The sequence below is a fragment of the Podarcis melisellensis genome, assembly GCF_964234715.1.
Source record: "Podarcis melisellensis genome assembly, chromosome: W".
NCBI classification, from domain to species: domain Eukaryota; kingdom Metazoa; phylum Chordata; class Lepidosauria; order Squamata; family Lacertidae; genus Podarcis; species Podarcis melisellensis.
This window is the reverse complement of record NC_138535.1, coordinates 30,200,749-30,220,494: the sequence shown is the minus strand read 5'-3', so window position 1 is coordinate 30,220,494 and position 19,746 is coordinate 30,200,749.

The following is a 19,746-nucleotide window of genomic DNA, read 5'->3' as shown; positions in this document are numbered from 1 at the left end:
ATACCTGAAGGAGCGTCTCCACCCCCATCGTTCTGCCCGGACGCTGAGGTCCAGTGCCGAGGGCCTTCTGGCGGTTCCCTCATTGCGAGAAGCAAAGCTACAGGGAACCAGGCAGAGGGCCTTTTCGGTAGTGGCGCCCGCCCTGTGGAACGCCCTCCCAGCAGATGTCAAAACGATAAACAACTACTTGACATTCAGAAAACATCTTAAGGCAGCCCTGTTCAGGGAAGTTTTTAATGTATGATATTTTAGTGTTTCCTGGTTTCTATGGAAGCCGCCCAGAGTGGCTGGGGGGGCCCAGCCAGATGGGCGGGGTATAAATAATAAATTATTATTATTATATTATTATTACTTTGCAATAAGTATTCTTGCTGCTGTTGTAGCATACATAAAAAAGTTCTATCCTTCTTTGGCACCGATTGGCCGCCCATGCCCAGGAGAAAGGCCTCTGGTTTCTTCAGGAAGGTATATTTAAATACCTTTTTCATTTCATTATAGATCATCTCCCAGAAAGCCTTAATCCTTGGGCACGTCCACCAAAGGTGAAAGAATGTACCTTCATTTTCTTTGCATTTCCAACATTTATTATCGGGCAAATGATAAATTTTTGCAAGCTTGACTGGTGTTATGTACCACCTGTAAATCATTTTCATAATATTCTCTCTTAAGGCATTACATGCTGTAAACTTCATACCTGTGGTCCATAACTGTTCCCAGTCTGCAAACATAATGTTATGTCCAACATCTTGTGCCCATTTAATCATAGCAGATTTCACAGTTTCATCCTGAGTGTTCCATTTCAACAGCAAATTATACATCTTTGACAAAATCTTAGTTTTAGGTACTGTAATGGGGAAAGGGGGCTGCTCGTGCGTAAGCGTTTAAGCCCTCCAAGCTTTACCATCAGTTCCTAAACTTTCCCAGTCCGCGGAGCCATGGGTGCATGGCTACTTCAATCGCTGGCAGAATCCGTCAGTGGGCGCTTCCGGAATTAACGCCAACATAAGAGTTCCTTGACGGAAACTCTCCTTCTGGATTCTCTGCGTGACAGTTTCCTCCGCGGAGTGGGCGTCCCCAGCGGAGGTCCTGAGCCCTCCCCGCTGTTCTCACTGGAAACATCTTGGAGCCATTCCTCCGATTGAGTTTCTGCAGGAACTCTCCCTCTCCCCCTACTGGTTCCTTCCTCCGCATCCGAAGGTCTCCTAGCCTCCTTGAGCCCTTCCACCACCTGACTCTCCGATGGCAGTTCCCTGACAGGTACTAACAGTTCTGTTTCTAATTTTAATTTTTTCCACCTGGAAGCCAATTTTCTTGTCCAAATTATATGCCTCCATTATCTGATAATAATGAAGCCAATCTCGCACTTTGTTTTTTAATTTCTCATAACTCTGCAGTTTCAGTCTATCTCCTTCTTGTTCCAAAATTTCCCAATATTTCGGCCATTTGGCCTCCATATTGAGCTTTTTCTGAGCTTTCGCTTCCATTGGTGACAACCACCTTGGGGTTTTATTTTCCAATAGATCCTTATATCTAATCCAGACATTAAACAATGCTTTCCTGACAATATGATTTTTAAATGCTTTATGCGCTTTAACCTTGTCATACCACAAATATGCATACCACCCAAAAACGTTGTTAAAACCTTCTAAGTCCAAAATGTCTGTGTTCTCAAGAAGCAGCCAGTCTTTCAACCAGCAGAATGCTGCTGATTCATAGTAAAGTTTAAAGTCTGGCAGGGCAAATCCACCCCTTTCCTTTACATCAGTTAATATCTTAAATTTTATTCTGGGCTTCTTGCCCTGCCAGACAAATCTAGAAATGTCTTTCTGCCACTTCTTGAAACAGTCCATCTTGTCCACAATTTGCAATGTTTGAAACAAAAACAACATTCTAGGCAATACATTCATCTTTATAGCTGCAATTCGACCCAACAAGGAAAGCTTCAAATTTGACCAGATTTCTAAATCTTTTTTCACTTCTGTCCAGCATATTTTATAGTTATCTTTAAACAAATTCCCATTTTTTGCTGTCATATTAATCCCCAGGTATTTCACTTTCTTAACCACAATTAAACCTGTTTCATTCTGAAACCTCTCTTTTTCAGTCAATGTTAAGTTTTTCTCTAAAACCTTAGTTTTTAACTTGTTCAGTTTAAATCCTGCCACCTGACCAAACTCTTGAATTAATTCTAAAACCCTTTTAGTACTAGATTCTGGCTCCTGTAACGTCAAAACTAAGTCATCTGCAAATGCCCTCAATTTGTACTGTTTGGCTCCAACCTGTATACCTTTAACCAACTGGTCCCTTCTAATCATGTTCAACAGGACCTCCAGGACCGATATAAAAAGCAATGGGGAAATTGGCCACCCCTGTCGTGTCCCTTTTTCTATCTAAAATTCTTCCGTAACCATGTTATTTACAATTAATTTAGCCTTTTGTTCAGAGTATATTGCACCTATACCATTTTCAAAACCTTGACCTACCCCCATACCCTGTAGGTTCTTTTTCATGAAGCTCCAAGAGATGTTGTCAAAAGCTTTCTCCGCGTCCACAAATATCAGAACTGCTTTAGTGTTTATATTCACTTCTAACTTTTCCAGAATGTCAATTATGTTCCTCAAATTGCCAGACAAATGTCTTCCCGGGAGAAAGCCCGCTTGGTCCTTGTGGATCTCTTCCATCAATACTTTTTTCAATCTCTTGGTCAAAATGTCAGCAAAAATTTTGTAATCCACATTTAATAACGATATGGGACGGTAGTTCTTAAGTTGAGTCTTTTCAGTCTCTGTTTTCGGTATAAGTGTAATATAGGCCTCTTTCCACGACTCTGGCGCCCTTTTCCCTTCCAAAATTTCATTGCAGACTTCCTTCAAAGGTTGGAATAGCCACTCCTTCAAAGATCTATAATATCTGGAAGTCAGCCCATCCGGTCCTGGAGATTTGCCTAGTTGCATATTTTGGATGGCACCTTCTACCTCATGATCAGATATTTTACAGTTCAGCATTAATTTACTTTCTTGAGAGATTTTTTGTAATCCATTTATCTTCAAAAATCGGTCTATGTCCATTTCTTTCTGTGGCCCTTGTGAATATAATTGTTTAAAATACTTCTGGAAGCAATTTCTAATCTCAATTGGATTATATATATTTTTCCCTTCTACTTCCAAATTTGTAATAGTATTCAACTTTTGACTTTTTTTCAATTGCCAAGCCAGTAATTTCCCACATTTGTTCGCTGATTCAAATGTTTTTTGTCTCATTTGTTTAATTTTCCATTCTATTTCCTGATTCATCAGTTCCATATATTGGACTTGGTATAGTTTTATTTCTCTCAGGATCTCCTGCGACTTTGGCTTTGCTCTCAGTTTTTTCTCTCCTTCTTTTATTTTCTCCAAAATTTTATCTTTTTTCTCATTTTGGCTTCTCTTCTTTATTGCATTTTGTTGTATCAAGAACCCTCTCATCACAGCTTTACTTGCGTCCCAAATTACTCTTTTTTCAACATTCGTAGTCAAATTTATTTCAAAATAATCTCTCAAAGTTTTTTGGGCCTTTTTATATACTTCTTCATCTCTAAATAAGGTATCATTCATCCTCTATCTGAAGGAACCGGTTGTTATTTGCTTCATCTCCATCTTTACAGCGTTATGGTTGGAGCAAGTTTTCGGGCAGATTTCCACTTTCTTTATTTTTGGTGCCATTCCTCTAGTAATCCATATTTGGTCAATTCTAGTCCATGTTGTCAGGGAACTGCCATCAGGGCGAGAAACGGAGGCAGGGCCACCCAGCGATGCCGGAGAGGGGACGAGCAGGGGGGAAGGATTTCAGCGTAACACCCATAGAGAAGAGAGGGAGATGGAGGAATTGGTGACAGGGCTCCAAGACCCTTCCCCCGACACTAGTGGAGAGAACGCTGGGACGCCCCTGCCTTCCCCTTACTTGCGCAGACGCGTTCCGCGCAGAGAACATAGGAGGAGACTCGGGGTCAAACAGCTTCTATGCTTGAAGAGGTTCAAGAGACGCCCACTCTCGGATTCTGCAAGTGACTAACAGGTCACGGAGGGCGAGCTCCGACCCTAGGCATGGTTGGGGCAAGCAAACTAACTGAACTGAAGTAAGGTTACGCACAAGTAACCCCTCACAACCATTACACATGTCATCTTGGCTTCAGAGAAAAAGGTTCCCTCTCTCGCCAGGGGGTTCTTAGTTCTCCAGATATCAATCAGGTCCATATTGTCAGTCAATTCAAAAAAGGTTTTTGGTAGTCTACCATCTTTGGTGACAGCTTGAGTGCTCAACCAGAGACAGATTCGATGGGCACAGGAGTTCTCCAAGTTCAACTTTGAGATCAAGTACGTGAGGGCAGACGCGCTTTCACGGAAGCCCGAGTATACGGAAGGAGAAGGACCGCCGGAAGCTCGACACGTGTTCCCTGAGGAACGATGGGTTTGTGGGGGAGCGTTGGTTGGGAAACGAGAACTAACCGAGCTGATTCGCCAGGACGAATTCGCCCAAACCAGAATCAGGGAACTCAGGGGAACGGGGGGAGATCAGGGAGGCTTTGAGGAGAGGGAAGGACTGCTGTATTACAGGGGAGCAATGTATGTGCCCGGGGAAGCCCTGCGAGAAAGGGTTCTCAGACAGCTTCATGACAACCCAACAGCGGGGCACTTTGGGCAACACAAAACCATGTTACTGGTTACGAGGCAATTCTGGTGGCCAAGGGTGAGGGAAGATGTACGAGAGTATGTACGGGGGTGTGACCGCTGCCAACGGGCCAAGGGAGAGAGGGCGGCCCCGGCAGGGTTACTGGAGCCCTTACCCACACCGGGAAGACCATGGGGGGAGGTGTCTATCGATTTCATGACCGATTTACCTAAATCTAGAGGGAAGACAGCAGTCATGGTAGTAGTAGATCTGATAACCAAAATGTGCCATTTTATAGCGTGCTCACATGCAGTAACGGCCGAGGAAACTGCCCGGTTGTTTGTGGATCACATCTTCAGGTTGCATGGGGCTCTGTCGAGGGTTATCTCCGACCGGGGGAAACAATTTACCTCGAGGTTCTGGAGGAAACTCATGAGCTTATTGCAGGTGGAAGTGGGATTCTCGACGGCTAGACACCCGGAGACCAACGGGCAAGCAGAGAGGGCGAACAGCATTTTACAGCAATATCTACGCTGCTACGTCAACGAGAGACAGAACAATTGGGTAGAGAAGCTAGCACTAGCAGAGTTTGCGTATAACAACGCTGAGCATGTGTCCACGGGGATGAGCCCGTTCATGGCTAATTATGGGTTGCACCCCAGGGCTTTTCCTGGGAGAGGGGAGGAAGGGTGGAGCGTGCCCGCCACAGAGCAGTTTGTGGAAGAAATGGAAGCTCTGCACCAGCAGCTTAAGATGAACCTGGATAGGGCCAAGGAAGTGTACAAGAGACAAGCAGACAAACGTCGCCGGGAAGGGGAGACCATTAGCGTGGGGGACCGGGTGTGGTTATCCACACAAGGCTTACCCTTCAAGGGCGGGTGTAAGAAACTGAGGCCAAAACGGCTGGGACCATTTGAGGTGACCCACCAAGTGAACCCGGTGGCGTTCCGGCTCAAGTTGCCAGACAGCATGAAGATCCACCCGGTATTTCATAGGTCGCTGCTCTCACCGTACAGAGGGGAGCGGAGGGTCCGGGAGGCAGGAGGGGAAGGGCTCACCCACCCACTAATGGAAGAGAGGGAACGCCACCACGAGGTAATGGAGATCCTGGATTCGCGCTGGCGAGGGCGGTAGGTGGAGTACCTAGTGGCTTGGGAGGGGGAACCCAAGTCAGAAAACACGTGGGTGCCTGCAGGGGAAATAGATGATGGATATCTGGTGGAAGAGTTCCACAACAGGTATCCGAGGAAGCCCAAACCCCTGGAGAGATTCTGGGAGGATCAATTTGCCACCACCGATGAGGAGGAGGAGGATTTCGTGGGTTTTCCGGCTTCCCAGGAGGAAGGAGGAGAATCGTCAGGAGAGGAGGAGTCAGATTGGGAAGTCCCGCCCGTGAGAAATTGGAGCAGGTGGGAAGCGGGGTTTGAGTCCACGGACGACGACAGCAGCTCCTTTCAGGGGTTCCCGGCATCGTCGGCTGAAGAAGGGGACAAGGTCCCGTCACAGGGTCAGGCCGGGGGTGAAGGGGGTCCTGGGGAGGAGGTGGATGTCAGGGAACTGCCATCAGGGCGAGAAACGGAGGCAGGGCCACCCAGCGATGCCGGAGAGGGGACGAGCAGGGGGGAAGGATTTCAGCGTAACACCCATAGAGAAGAGAGGGAAATGGAGGAATTGGTGACAGGGCTCCAAGACCCTTCCCCCGACACTAGTGGAGAGAACGCTGGGACGCCCCTGCCTTCCCCTTACTTGCGCAGACGCGTTCCGCGCAGAGAACATAGGAGGAGACTCGGGGTCAAACAGCTTCTATGCTTGAAGAGGTTCAAGAGACGCCCACTCTCGGATTCTGCAAGTGACTAACAGGTCACGGAGGGCGAGCTCCGACCCTAGGCATGGTTGGGGCAAGCAAACTAACTGAACTGAAGTAAGGTTACGCACAAGTAACCCCTCACAACCATTACACATGTCATCTTGGCTTCAGAGAAAAAGGTTCCCTCTCTCGCCAGGGGGTTCTTAGTTCTCCAGATATCAATCAGGTCCATATTGTCAGTCAATTCAAAAAAGGTTTTTGGTAGTCTACCATCTTTGGTGACTACCTGTTTTTGTGCTTTGTCCATATTTGTAGATACTACTCCATTCATATCACCCATCAGAATTATATTACAGTCCAAGTAATCCAACAAAATCACATGCAACTTCTTATAAAAGTCAGATTTTCCCTCGTTTGGTGCATAAATTCCTACAATCAAAAATTTCTCTCCTTGTATTTGTATTTCAATTGCTAGAAATCTTCCTTGTTCATCTTTAAAAATTAATTTCGGTGATAATCTCTCCTTTGCATATATCACAACTCCTCTCTTTTTAACTTTGTCAGATGAGATGAATTCTTGTCCCAGTCTCTTATTAATAAGTATTTTCCTGTGTAGCCTCATTACATGTGTTTCTTGTAGACAAATCAAATCCAATTGTTCTTTTTTCAATATGTGAAAAACATTTTTTCTCTTTTGAGGTGAATTCAAACCGTTACAATTCCAACTTAGAAGTTGCAGAGCCATGGTGTTGGGGTTATTTCACTTTACCTCCTACTGCTCCAAGTAGCTGTTCTTGTTCTGTCGGTGGTGTCTCTTTCCCTGGACTGTACAATCCAAAAGATAAGTTTGCTATGTCAATTGTTTCTTTTTCCAGTGCTCCTGGCTCCTCTCCGGATTCTGCTTCTTTTTGTAAATCTTCTCCGTAGTCTTTCAAAAATCGGTCTTTATCCCCGACTGTTCTTATTCTTGTTTTTCTTCCTTTATATTTAAACGATAGGCCTTGAGGAAATTCCCACCTAAAGGGTATTCCGTTTCTTCTCAGCAGGGCAACTAGGTCTCCGTATCTTATTCTTAAGTCCAAAAGTTGCTTTGGTATATCCTTAAAAATCTCCACTCTTGAATCTTCAATTTCCAAAGCTCTTTGATAGTGCAAATTCAAAATTTTATCTCTCTCCTCTTTTGTTCGAAAGATGATCAAACAATCTCTTACTCTATTCTTCCTTTGTCTTTTGCCAAGTCTAAATGCAGTCACTATCTTAAATTCTTCTTTCTCTAGTTCCTGTTGCCAAAAATCTGTAAATTCTTGTGTTAAAAAATCAGCCAAATTATCTTTCTCACTTTCTGGTACCGCCCTGATTCTTAAATTCCTTTCTTTATCTCGTAATGCAATCATAGAAAATGTCAGGTCATGGTCCTCCAATTTTTTATATACTGGTGGTATCTTCTCTTGAGTAGCCGTTGCAATTTCCCTTGCTTCCTCCGCTACTTTTCGGGTCGAGGCAGATTCTTCTAATAATTTTTCGATAGACTGTGTATTAGAGTTCACCTTCTGCCCCAAATTATTTATACTTGTAGTATTCACATCAATTTTAGCAGATGCTTCAATCACTTGTTTATTTGTCTCAGCTATTTGCTTAGCCAAATTTTCCAAAGATGCATTAATTTTTCCAAGTGCCTGTGCCAATACGTCTTCAGACATAACTTTAACTTTAGCCTGTGAAGGTGGAACCCCTAGAGTACCGGATGCTCCAGATGTTGAAGCCCTACGCTGATGTGTAGTGTCAACTCGGTATGGTCTGCCAGACCTTGTCTTTTCCTGTGTCAACTCTATTTTTCCTTTATCATTTGCCATAACACTCTCATGAGAGTCCAAGGTCGCTCCCACGACTGATAGAGATTGTTTTGGATGGAAAATTTCCTATCCCTTGTTGTTGCAACAAGAGCAGTATTCCTCTAGGGGGACACAGTAAAAAGTTGCAACTTTCTTGAAACAAATTTAGCTCTTTAAAGTCCCCAACTCCCTTAAAAGACAAACAGTTTCAGTTCCATGTTACTTTACACTCGGGAAGAATCCAGGTACACTGTATCTTTTCACAGAGTCACTTTTCAAGTTCTCAAATTGCCAAGAGGCTCTCTACTAGCCGGCTTTTCCTGTCTGGGGGCAAGCCGTTCCCAGGGAGGAGGAAGAGGAAGAGGAAGAAGAGGAAGAAGAGGAAGAAGAGGAAGAAGAGGAAGAAGAGGAAGAAGAAGAAGAAGAAGAAGAAGAAGAAGAAGAAGAAGAAGAAGAAGAAGAAGAAGAAGAAGAAGAAGAAGAGTAGTAGTAGTAGTAGTAGTAGTTTGGATTTGATATCCCGCCTTTCACTCCCCTTCAGGAGTCTCAAAGCGGCTAACAATCTCCTTTCCCTTCCTCCCCCACAACAAACACTCTGTGAGGTGAGTGGGGCTGAGAGACTTCAGAGAAGTGTGACTGGCCCAAGGTCACCCAGCAGTTGCATGTGGAGGAGCGGAGACGCGAACCCGGTTCCCCAGATTACGTGACTACCGCTCTTAACCACTGCCACCACACTGGCAGCGGATGTTAACTTTCCTTCCCCCTTCTCTTGCAGACAATGTTCTTAAAATCTTTTTCCCCTCCACTCCTGCAAACTGGAGGGGAATCCACCTTCTGATGACAGGATAACATCTTTTTAAACAGTCTTATTAAAGTTTCAAGGCTTCCACTTTACAGTCTCTTTGCTTTGATCTATTTACAAGTCCGGAAGGCAGACTTCCTGTTTATACCTTCCGTTTCGGCAGCCAATTTGCTCAAAATTTCTCTAAATTTCTCCAATTAAGTCAATAAGCCTACTCACGGGTAGTTACTTTTCAAGTCCGAATGTTCCAAGAAGAAGGCAGCACTCTCCGGCAACGGCTTCGCGGCTTCACTCCACGGAAGGAGCAGACGACTCACAGCACAGCGCCACTTCCGCCGCTCCGCTCTGGAGCCCAGAACTGAACTCCTTCGCCGATGGGGGGGGCGCAAAAGGTGCCCGCCGAGTCCCACGGTCACAGGCTTCACCCGCCTGTGATTTTTGGAGGGTCCCCGCTGCGCCGTAGCGGTAAAGACCCAGTTTCCGCGGAGCCAGTCCCCTCCGATTAAGGGGAATCAGCCATTTGCCGATGGCGCCACCCCGGACTTCTTGGGGACTTTGCGGGTCCCCTTCTTCTTGCGGGCTGCCATGTCCCTCAGTCGCCTGAACCTAGAAGAGAAGGAGAGGGGCAGACCTTGTCGTTGTTGTTGTTGTTGTTGTTGTTATACTGCCCTATGCCCACAGGTCTCAGTTACAACCAGTGCTTTTTTCTGGGGGGATGCAGGGGTACGCACACCCCGAAACATTTTGTGAATCTTTGCACTTTTGTCCATTTACTGTACTGCATTTATTTTCCCCAATTTGGACTATAAAATGGTGATTTTCTTGAGTCAAAATGAGAGTACCCCAAACATTTTTTTTAATAGAAAAAAGCACTGGTTCCAACATAAAAATTGCAATATAGAAACACAAAATGCATAATAAAGGTGAAAAACAACCCAGTAAAGCCCCCTCCCCAACACATTTCAAAACCTGAGACAGAAGCCTACAACCAAAATGGTGTGTGTGTGTGTAAGAGAAGGCAGGGAGTCTTTGCAGCATAGCCATAACACAAATACGGGTGGCCTAACAGTTGCAGGCAGAGCCGTGTCATTTCACACACTACTTTGGCTGCGGGACATCGTATCAACAAGGAAAGGAGCATTTGGTGTTGTTGCATCTCCTCGGGTATTTGTTGATTTGTCGCCACGAGGGGTTGTAGTTGTGGAGGTATAGTTTGATGAGGTTTCTGGTTATTTGTACCCTAGGTGCCCATTCACACACAAAAACAAATCTCCCTGCAGCCAACCAAAGACCACCAACCACACCCTAGGTCACCCCCAACCTCTCTCACCACCAAGGAAATGCAACAAGGGAATAGTAAGTGAACCCACACAAGTGATGCTGACACAAAACCCCACACATACAGGGGAAACTCGGGAAATTAGAATATCGTGGAAAAGTTCATTTATTTCAGTAATTCAACTTAAAAAAGGTGAAACTAATATATGAGATAGACTCATGACATGCAAAGCGAGATATGTCAAGCCTTTATTTGTTATAATTGTGATGAATATGGGGTACAGCTGATAAAAAATTCAAATTAACAATCCCAGAAAATTAGAATATTGTGAAAAGGTGCAGTAGCTATTCAATCCATAACACCTGCAATGGGTTCAGTAGGAAGCACAATCATGGGGAAGGCTGCTGACCTGACAGTTGTGCAGGAAGCCATCATTGAGACCCTCCATAAGGAGGGAAAGCCTCAAAGGGTAATTGCAGAAGAAGTTGGATGTTCCCAAAGTGCTGTATCGAAGCACATGAATGGAAAGTTATGCGGAAGGGGAAAGTGTGGAAGAAAAAGCTGCACAAGCAGCAGGGATGACCACAGCCTGGACAGGATTGTCAGGAAAAGACCATTCAAACGTGTTGGGGACTTTCACAAGGAGTGGACTGAGGCTGGAGTTAGTGCATCAAGAGCCACCACACACAGAAGGATCCTGGAGCTGGGCTTCAAATGTCATATTCTTCTTGTCAAGCCGCTCCTGAACAAGAAACAACGTCAGAAGCATCTTGCCTGGGCTAAAGGGGGGAAAAAAAAGAACTGGTCTGTTGCTCAGTGGTCCCAAGTCCTCTTTTCTGATGAGAGCAACTTTTGCATCTCATTTGGAAACTAAGGACCCAGAGTCTGGAGGAAGAATGGGGAGGCACACAATGCCAGATGCTGGAAGTTCAGTGTGAAGTGTTGATTTGGGGAGCCATGCCATCAGCTGCTGTTGGTCCACTGTGCTTCATTAAGTCCAGGGTCAACGCAGCAGTCCACCAGGAGATTTTGGAGCACTTCATGCTTCCTTCCAAAGACGAGCTTTATGGGGATGCTGATTTCATTTTCCAGCAGGACTTGGCACCTGCCCACACTGCCAAAAGTACCAAAACCTGGTTCAATGCCCATGGGATTACTTGATTGGCCAGAAGACTCGCCTGACCTGAACCCCATAGAGAATCTATGGGGCATTGCCAAGAGAAAGATGAGACACATGAGACCGAGCAATGCAGAAGAGCTGAAGGCTGCTGTTGAAGCATCCTGGTCTTCCATAACACCTCAGCAGTGCCACAGGCTGACAGCATCCATGCCACGCCACATTGAGGCAGTAATTGATGCAAAAAGGGCCCAAACCAAGTAGTGAGTACATATGCATGCTTCTACTTCACAGAGGTCAAATATTGCTCTATTTGAAATCCTTGTTTTGCTGATTTCATTTCGTATTCTAATTTTTTGACATTGTTAATTTGGGGTTTTCATCAGCTGTATGCCATAATATCACAATCATAACAAATAAAGGCTTGACATATCTCGCTTTGCATGTCATGAGTCGATCTCATATATTAGTTTCACCTTTTAAGTTGAATTACTTGAATAAATGAACTTTTCCACGATATTCTAATTTCCAGGTTTCCCCTGTACACTAAGTAGAAGAGAAGCATTGCCACCCGGCCCCACCCTCCCCCTCTTTCCCCCTCTGTTCTTCCTAACCCAACACTGCATGCAACACTAATGTCTCACAACAAATGAAACTGATCTGTAGAAAACACAACTACTGATACGGAAGGGGGGCATGCCTTTCTTCACCCTTCCGCCGGTCACCAGAGGGTCTGAGGCGATGACCTCAAGGGTACCCAGCCCCACGTGGACCCCTCAGCCCCCACACCGTTGCACAAGCACCACACTCTACCCCAAGCCCCATAAATAAAGTGCCTTTTTCCCTTTCCTACACTGATCCGCTATTACGGGCGAAATAAGCCCAAAATCTTATGCCTTCCCTCCCGCTCTATCTTTACTATGGGTCGACCGCATGAAGCTGTATTCCCTATCCTTTCAATGGGTGCGTTCTACCCAATCAGAACCATGCATTCGCCTTGCAGAGCTAGCTCAGCGAGCTCCTGCACGCCTCATTTAACCTCTTGACAAGCTGCTGACGGCTCCCCGCTGGGAGAACAATGGAACCGAAACTTGTGAACTCATAAAAGTGTCAAATCTTGCTACAATGTATCCATTTTGTTTCCGACCTCAATTATCAATATAAAATGGACTAAAATCTTTAAAAATTCGTATAAAATCAACCACAACTCCGATTTTCTTGCTTTTGGTGCCAATCGGCTCAGTCTCTCCAGGACTCCATGACACCTCCCCTGCCCTCCAAGATCCCTCAAGCGAGGTGTCACGTACTCAGGAAGACCCTAATCCTGTCAAATCACTCTGCCAAGCCTTTCCTCCGGGCAATGCCAGGTGGCAGACTATGCATACATGGACCATTGTCTTCTCATCACCGGTACTCAGGATGTGCTTATCTGCGCATATCTCCAGCTCTGCATATTCCCCCCTCCCTCCTCCATATGTTAATCCGGTGTAACCCAACCTCTTCTTAATGTATTCATGATGTAACTGTGATGTATTTTGCACTGTATTCTGGGACATGGAGGGAAGTTTTAAAAGTTCATGTCACCCCTTTCCCGCTGTTCAATCTCGCCTTGAACCTGTTGCGCAATAAACTTGGATCTTCTGCAGCTTGCTCCTGTCTCCGGCTGAGCTCATTTTCCTCCGCAGGGACCCGCGGACTTAGTCCGACGAGCTGGGTGGCAGAGCAGCCTCGCACCCAGATTTTACGGTAACATTTGGCGCCTGAACAGGGACGTGCGGTTCGCCTGCGTTGCTGACCGGGGGCCCTGAAATCTTCAGCCGGCTGTGGGCCATTTTGCCTGGGAAGATCCTTTTGGACCTCCGGCCATCTTCCGGGCGGTAATCAAACGCCCCAGGAGTTCAGCCGGGGAGCAAAGAGGGATCCAGCCGGCTTATTCATCGATCCCGGGATCAAAGTTGAAGACGCGTGAGTATAAGGAAAAAGGGAAATCCAGTGCACTGGTTGGAAGGGGGTGGTAATCTCCTGGCAACTGAATTCTCTGCCCTCCTCTCTATCGCTCCTTCTTACCTTTCTCTTGGTCCGCTTAGTGAGAGAGACCATGGACCGCTGCTCAACCCGAAAGGGGGGGTTCTGAGCTCTATCTCTTTCTCTTAAAATCTCCAGCCAGCCGCACCAACTGGGAGCCCGAAAGTAAGACAGAGAGAACCGGCTTGAAAGACAGCCGACTCACCGCAACGGGCATCCCATTTGAAAGCAAGGGGTTGGAGCTCTCTTTCTGAACTTCCCTAGCGCCCGGCAAGGGGGCAGGAAGGGGTCTCGCTTTCTATCATTAATCCCAGCCGCACCGGTCGGTGCCACGTAAGTGAGCCCGCTTCTGAAAGCAAGGGGGATTTTCCGTTCAAAACTCTATCCCGGGATCACCCGATCTGGCACCGCACGGCGCGGGCGTTCAGTAGGGCCCCTTTTCCTGAGATTGTGACGATAGGTAGGAGGTTGCCAGGAGGGATAGCCCAGGAGGAATTGGGCAGGATTTGGCAGAGTGGAAAGGAACCCCAGGTTGTGGAATAGGAAGTAAGGAAAGGAACAAAAGGAAACCGGATAGTTAGAGCTCACTAAATATTTTTTAAAAAAACAAAAAATTATTGGGGTTTCAAAAAGGTTTACAGAAATAAAAAAGAGAAAAAAAAACAGAAAAAATACATAATACAAAAAAAGAAAAATATAAAAAACAGTTAAAAACACATCCAACTTTCCATGTCTTATTTTCATTTGCTTGTTTCCTTGACCTCCTCACACCTCCCTTTTTTGTATTCTAGTTACATTAGTTATTTCAGCAAATCCTTTCCACCTTGTTTTTATCTTAATAATTTATCTTAATATATTATAGCTTTACATTCTGACCTGTTAACAATCCACTTTTACTTAATCCTTTATAGCATTACTACTAAAACCACATAGCTGAATTCCAGCATCCTTCTAACATTCTTTGATTTTACAATGTTTCTGTAAATAATCTTTAAATTTCTTCCAATCTTCTTCTACCGACTCTTCTCCCTGGTCTCGGATTCTGCCAGTCATTTCCGCCATAGAGCTCACTAAAATCACTAGGAAGTTGCCAAGCAACAAGAGATAGGAAAACCCTAAATAAACCCCTGTACAAGTTACCCAAATCCTCACCGACCCCTCTCTTTCTCCCCTTTCTACCCAGACACGCGTGAATCATAACATGGGTACCCAGGCTTCCAAGCATGAGCGGGCTCCCTCTGGGAGGAAGGCTTCTAGAAAGCCATCCCAGTCCCAGAGAGACCCCGACTCCCCTCTTGAATTTGTTATCACCTATTGGAAGTTGATTCCTGGCCATAAGTTGCTGTCAAAACAAAAACTAGAGGACCTCTGCAGAGAGACCTGGCCCGCCAGTACCGCCTCTGCAAAACCAGAACTACGTTGGCCAACAGGAGGCTCTTTTAATGAAGACCGCCTGAAACACCTAAGAAAATACCTGATGGAGAAGCCCTGTCACTTAGAATATTTAGCCACCTTCGAGGCGGTCAAAGGACTGCTCCAAGCTCCGAGAGGAGCCCCATCCTTCCAGCTGCCCATATTAAATCCCGGAAGGCAGCCTCTGCCCCCTCCCTACGAGGGACACCCTGCAGACGACTCTATGGAACAAGCCCTGATCCCTTTCTACTATAGAGAGCCCACGCCACCCGCCCCTAACGACAATTTGGATAGCGACGAGGAAACGGGGGGAGAAGGAGCACGGGGGGGGCACGAACCAAAGACTCACACGATTGCAAGCCAAAGCAAAGAAGAGCGCCACCCCAGAGGACCCTAGTCCTGCAGAAAAACCCATAGAAACCCCGGGGACTTCTAGCCAAATAAGTCCTACAGCAAACCAGATGCCCCTAAGGGCATTGCCAATTCCACCCCTTCAACCCGACGGACACCCCCCCCCCCTGGATGGTATACATGCACCAACCCTTTTATACGGCTGACCTAGTAACCTGGTCAAATTAAATGCCTTCCCTGAGGGACGATCCGGATAAGTGCCACCGTCACGTCAGTGCTATTTTCTCCACTCACAAGCCCACTTGGCCAGACATCCATGTCCTTTTGAACGCCCTCTTTAACGAAGCCGAGAAGGCGGACATTCTGGCCAAGGCTGGAGAGGCGATAGAACTCCCGGACTACCAGGCGGGACGACCCCAAGGGGTAGCGGCTTTCACAGCTCAATGCCTACGTATTGAACCAACCTGGGACTACAATACCACCAACGGGATCTGGTGCTTAGATTTATTTAAGAAGGCAATATTAGACGGCATAAAGGCTGCTGGACAGCGTACCGTCAACTGGACGAAGGTCCAAACAGTATTGCAAGGACCAAATGAGCACCCATCGGATTATTACACCAGGCTGGTATCAGCTATTAAGACATGGGGGGGGGGGGGATAGACCCGGAAAACTCCCAGCATGAAGTTATCGTAAAGGGCTTCTTTAAGGACCAAGCCAGCCCAGACATCAGAAAAGCCCTAAACCTCCAAATTAGATATGACAGGAAAAGTATTAGCGAGATCTTGTCTTTAGTCAAATCGGTTTACAATTCCCGGGATGAGAGGAAGCGAAAGGAAACCAAGCCTGAAATTGAACAGATCTTAGCCCTGAGCATGGAACTTAACCCCAGCCAGGGATATGGGAACCAGCCACCTACAACCTATCCTCCACAAGTACCCTCTGCGCCCTACAGCTCGCAAGTGCCCCCGAATTCACTACCCCAGAACCAACGACCTCAACCAGGTCCAAGGACTCAAATGCCCGCCATAAATCCACCCACTCACCCTTGGACTAACGCCACCACTCCTCCCCTACACCCACCAAATCAACCACCCCCCGACGATCAGGAGACATATTGACAACTAAAAGGGGATCCCGACCCAACCCAGGCCATTTGTCCCGTCCTGGCATTATCACCAGAAGACCCTGTTTGCACTATCGAGATCGATGGCCATCCCTACCAATGCTTATTAGACACAGGAGCCACATACTCCACCTTAACCAACAGCCACCTGGAACCAGGGTCGGAAACCAGAAAGGTCATGGGACTGGATGGGATACCCCACACTTGCCCGCTCTCACAACCGGCTAAAGTCACTCTCGGACCCTTACTGGCGGAACATACTTTCCTCCTGACCAGCGGTCCCGTAAACCTCCTCGGCAGAGATCTACTCTGTAAATTAAATGCTACAATAAAATGTTCTGGGGATGGCATCTACTTATATATGCCTGAAGACTCTGTCCCCGCATTCCAGGGCATGATACAAGAAGCAAAATCAGACCGCCAATTTCCCGAGCTCCCCCCTGAACTAGAGAGTGAACTACCTCCTTCATTATGGGGCACAGAATCAACCTCCGTAGGACTCTTAATATCAGCCATTCCAGTAAAGATCACTTACAGAACCGACCTGCCCTTCCCTTGCACCAAACAGTACCCTCTACCCAAGGAAGCCATTGAGGGACTAACGCCTATGATAGAGAACTTCCTCGAAAAGGGGATCCTGGTCCCCTGTGCGTCACCCTGTAACACCCCAGTGCTCCCCGTAAAGAAACCTTCAGCAGAGGGAGCCCTAGTCCGGTATCGTTTCGTCCAAGATCTGAGACTGGTAAACCAATTTGTAATACCCTGCCACCCAGTGGTGGGCAACCCAAACTCTCTTCTAAACGCCATCTCGGCGGGGACAATGTGGTACACCGCTGCGGACTTATGCTCCGCCTTTTTCAGTATACCTTTAGACCCCGCCAGCCAGTTCATTTTTGCGTTCACCTGGGGACCCAGCCAATTAACTTGGACCAGGCTGCCCCAGGCTTACGTGGAATCACCTGCAATCTTTTCTGCGACATTACATCAAGATTTACAGGATATACACCTACCTGCTGGCTCCGCCCTCTTGCTCTACGTAGATGATTTGCTTTTATGTTCTACCAGTGAGGAGGCATGCAAATTAGACACCAAACACCTCCTTTCAGAACTAGCACGCAAGGGACACAAGGTGTCCCCCCAAAAGTTGCAATACTGTAAACAGGAAGTAAAGTACCTCGGGCACATCCTAGGAGTGGGTACCTGAAGCCTAGCAACCGATAGAATCGAAGCTGTCACCAAAATTCCCCTCCCCAAGACAAAGCGGCAAATGCGCGGCTTCCTCGGAATGGCCGGCTTCTGCCGGGCTTGGATTGCTGGTTATAGTGAAATAATGAAACCTTTATCTGCTATGACCCGCCAAGACCACCCAGATACACTGGTTTGGGAGGAGGAAGCCTATAAATCTTTTGAACGCTTAAAACGAGAATTAAGATCTGCCCCCGCCTTGGGCCTGCCAGACTACCGGATTCCCTTCAATCTGTTCATTCACGAACAAATGGGGGTAGCCTCAGGGGTCCTAACTCAACCCTTCCGAGATCAAGAAAGGCCAGTAGCCTATTACAGCTTACAGCTAGACAACACCGCAAAGGGAGCAGTGAGTTGCCTGAGAGCTATTGCCGCTGCTGCGATCCTCCTTGAAAAGGCTCAGGAAACAGTGTTGGGACATGAAATCACCATCCATGTTCCCCATTCCGTCTCCACCCTTCTAACCCTGAGAGGCTGTCACCACTTCTCAAACTCCCGCCTAAACCGATACAAAGCCCTCCTGCTAACTCCATCTAACGTCACCATTAAACGAGTCAACTCCCTCAACCCGGCTACCTTGTTACCCTCCCCCCCCCCCGATGATGGCACCCCACACCATGACTGCACCACAATAGTCCGCCAAGCCGAGAAGCCCCGAGAGGATCTAGATCACCTTTCCCTAGAAAATCCGGACCTAATACTTTACACTGATGGCAGCTCTAAGGTCATTGATGGGGAAAGAAAGACCGGATATGCCGTTGTCTCTGACTTTGAAGTTTTAGAATCAAACCCAATTAACCCACAGTATAGTGCCCAAGCCGCGGAAGGCAAAAGGACCACCATTTACACAGACAGCAAATACTGCTTCGGGCTGGTACACACGACCGGCCAAATCTGGCTCCAAAGAGGCTTCTTAACTGCAGCCAGCTCTCAAATTTCACATGCCGCCCTAGTGGAGAGACTGCTAACAGCTATCCACTTACCCACCGCCATAGCTGTCGTCCATTGCAAGGCACACACCAAGGGAAGGGATTCAGTCTCAAGGGGTAACAGACGGGCTGATAAAGCAGCCCAGATGGCCGCGCTTCGCCCCCAAACAATGAGTCCGAATTCCAAGCCTTACAGTTTCCTGTCGACATTGACCCTACACAAATATACAAATTGGCCCTAGAGGAGGAAAAAACCATGTGGGAATCTATGGGTGCTACTGAACAAAATGGCATCTGGATTCTCCCAGGACGGCAGAACCGTCCTGCCAAAAGCCTGGACTCCAAAATTGGTGAGGATCCTTCACCAACAAACACACTGGGGAAAAGAGAGGTTAATAGAGCATGTTAAGAGGTCTTGGTACGCTCCAGGGAGAGCAGCCACAGCTACAGCAGCCTCAAAGAACTGCATCACCTGTCACAACTTCAACCCCAAGCGTGAGCCCAGAAAACCGCCAGGGGCTAGACCATGGGCCTTTGTACCCTTTGAAAGTTTACAACTGGACTTTATTGATTTGCCCCAATGTCAGGGCTTCAAACATGCCCTAATCATAGTAGACCAGTTACAGATAGGTAGCCGTGTTGGTCTGCCATAGTCAAAACAAAATAAAAAAATTCCTTCCAGTAGCACCTTAAAGACCAACTAAGTTAGTTCTTGGTATGAGCTTTCGTGTGCATGTGAAGAAGTGTGCATGCACACGAAAGCTCATACCAAGAACTAACCTAGTTGGTCTTTAAGGTGCTACATAGTAGACCAATTCTCCTCCTGGGTGGAGGGATTTCCCTGCCGAAAAGCCACCGCATCAGTAGTTGCTAGGGCCCTCCTACAGGACATTATTCCCCGATATGGAGTGCCCCGCCGGTTGGACAGTGACAGGGGAACCCATTTCACTGCCGATGTAGTACAACAGGTGACCAGGGCCCTCCAAATAAAGTGGGATCTCCATACGCCATACCATCCACAATCCTCTGGCCAAGTAGAACGTATGAACCAAGAGATAAAAACACAACTGGGAAAACTTTGCAGGCTCACTGGACTGAAATGGGTAAATGCACTCCCACTGGTCCTCCATAACATACGGAGTGCCCCAACTGGACCTTTGAAACTGTCCCCGT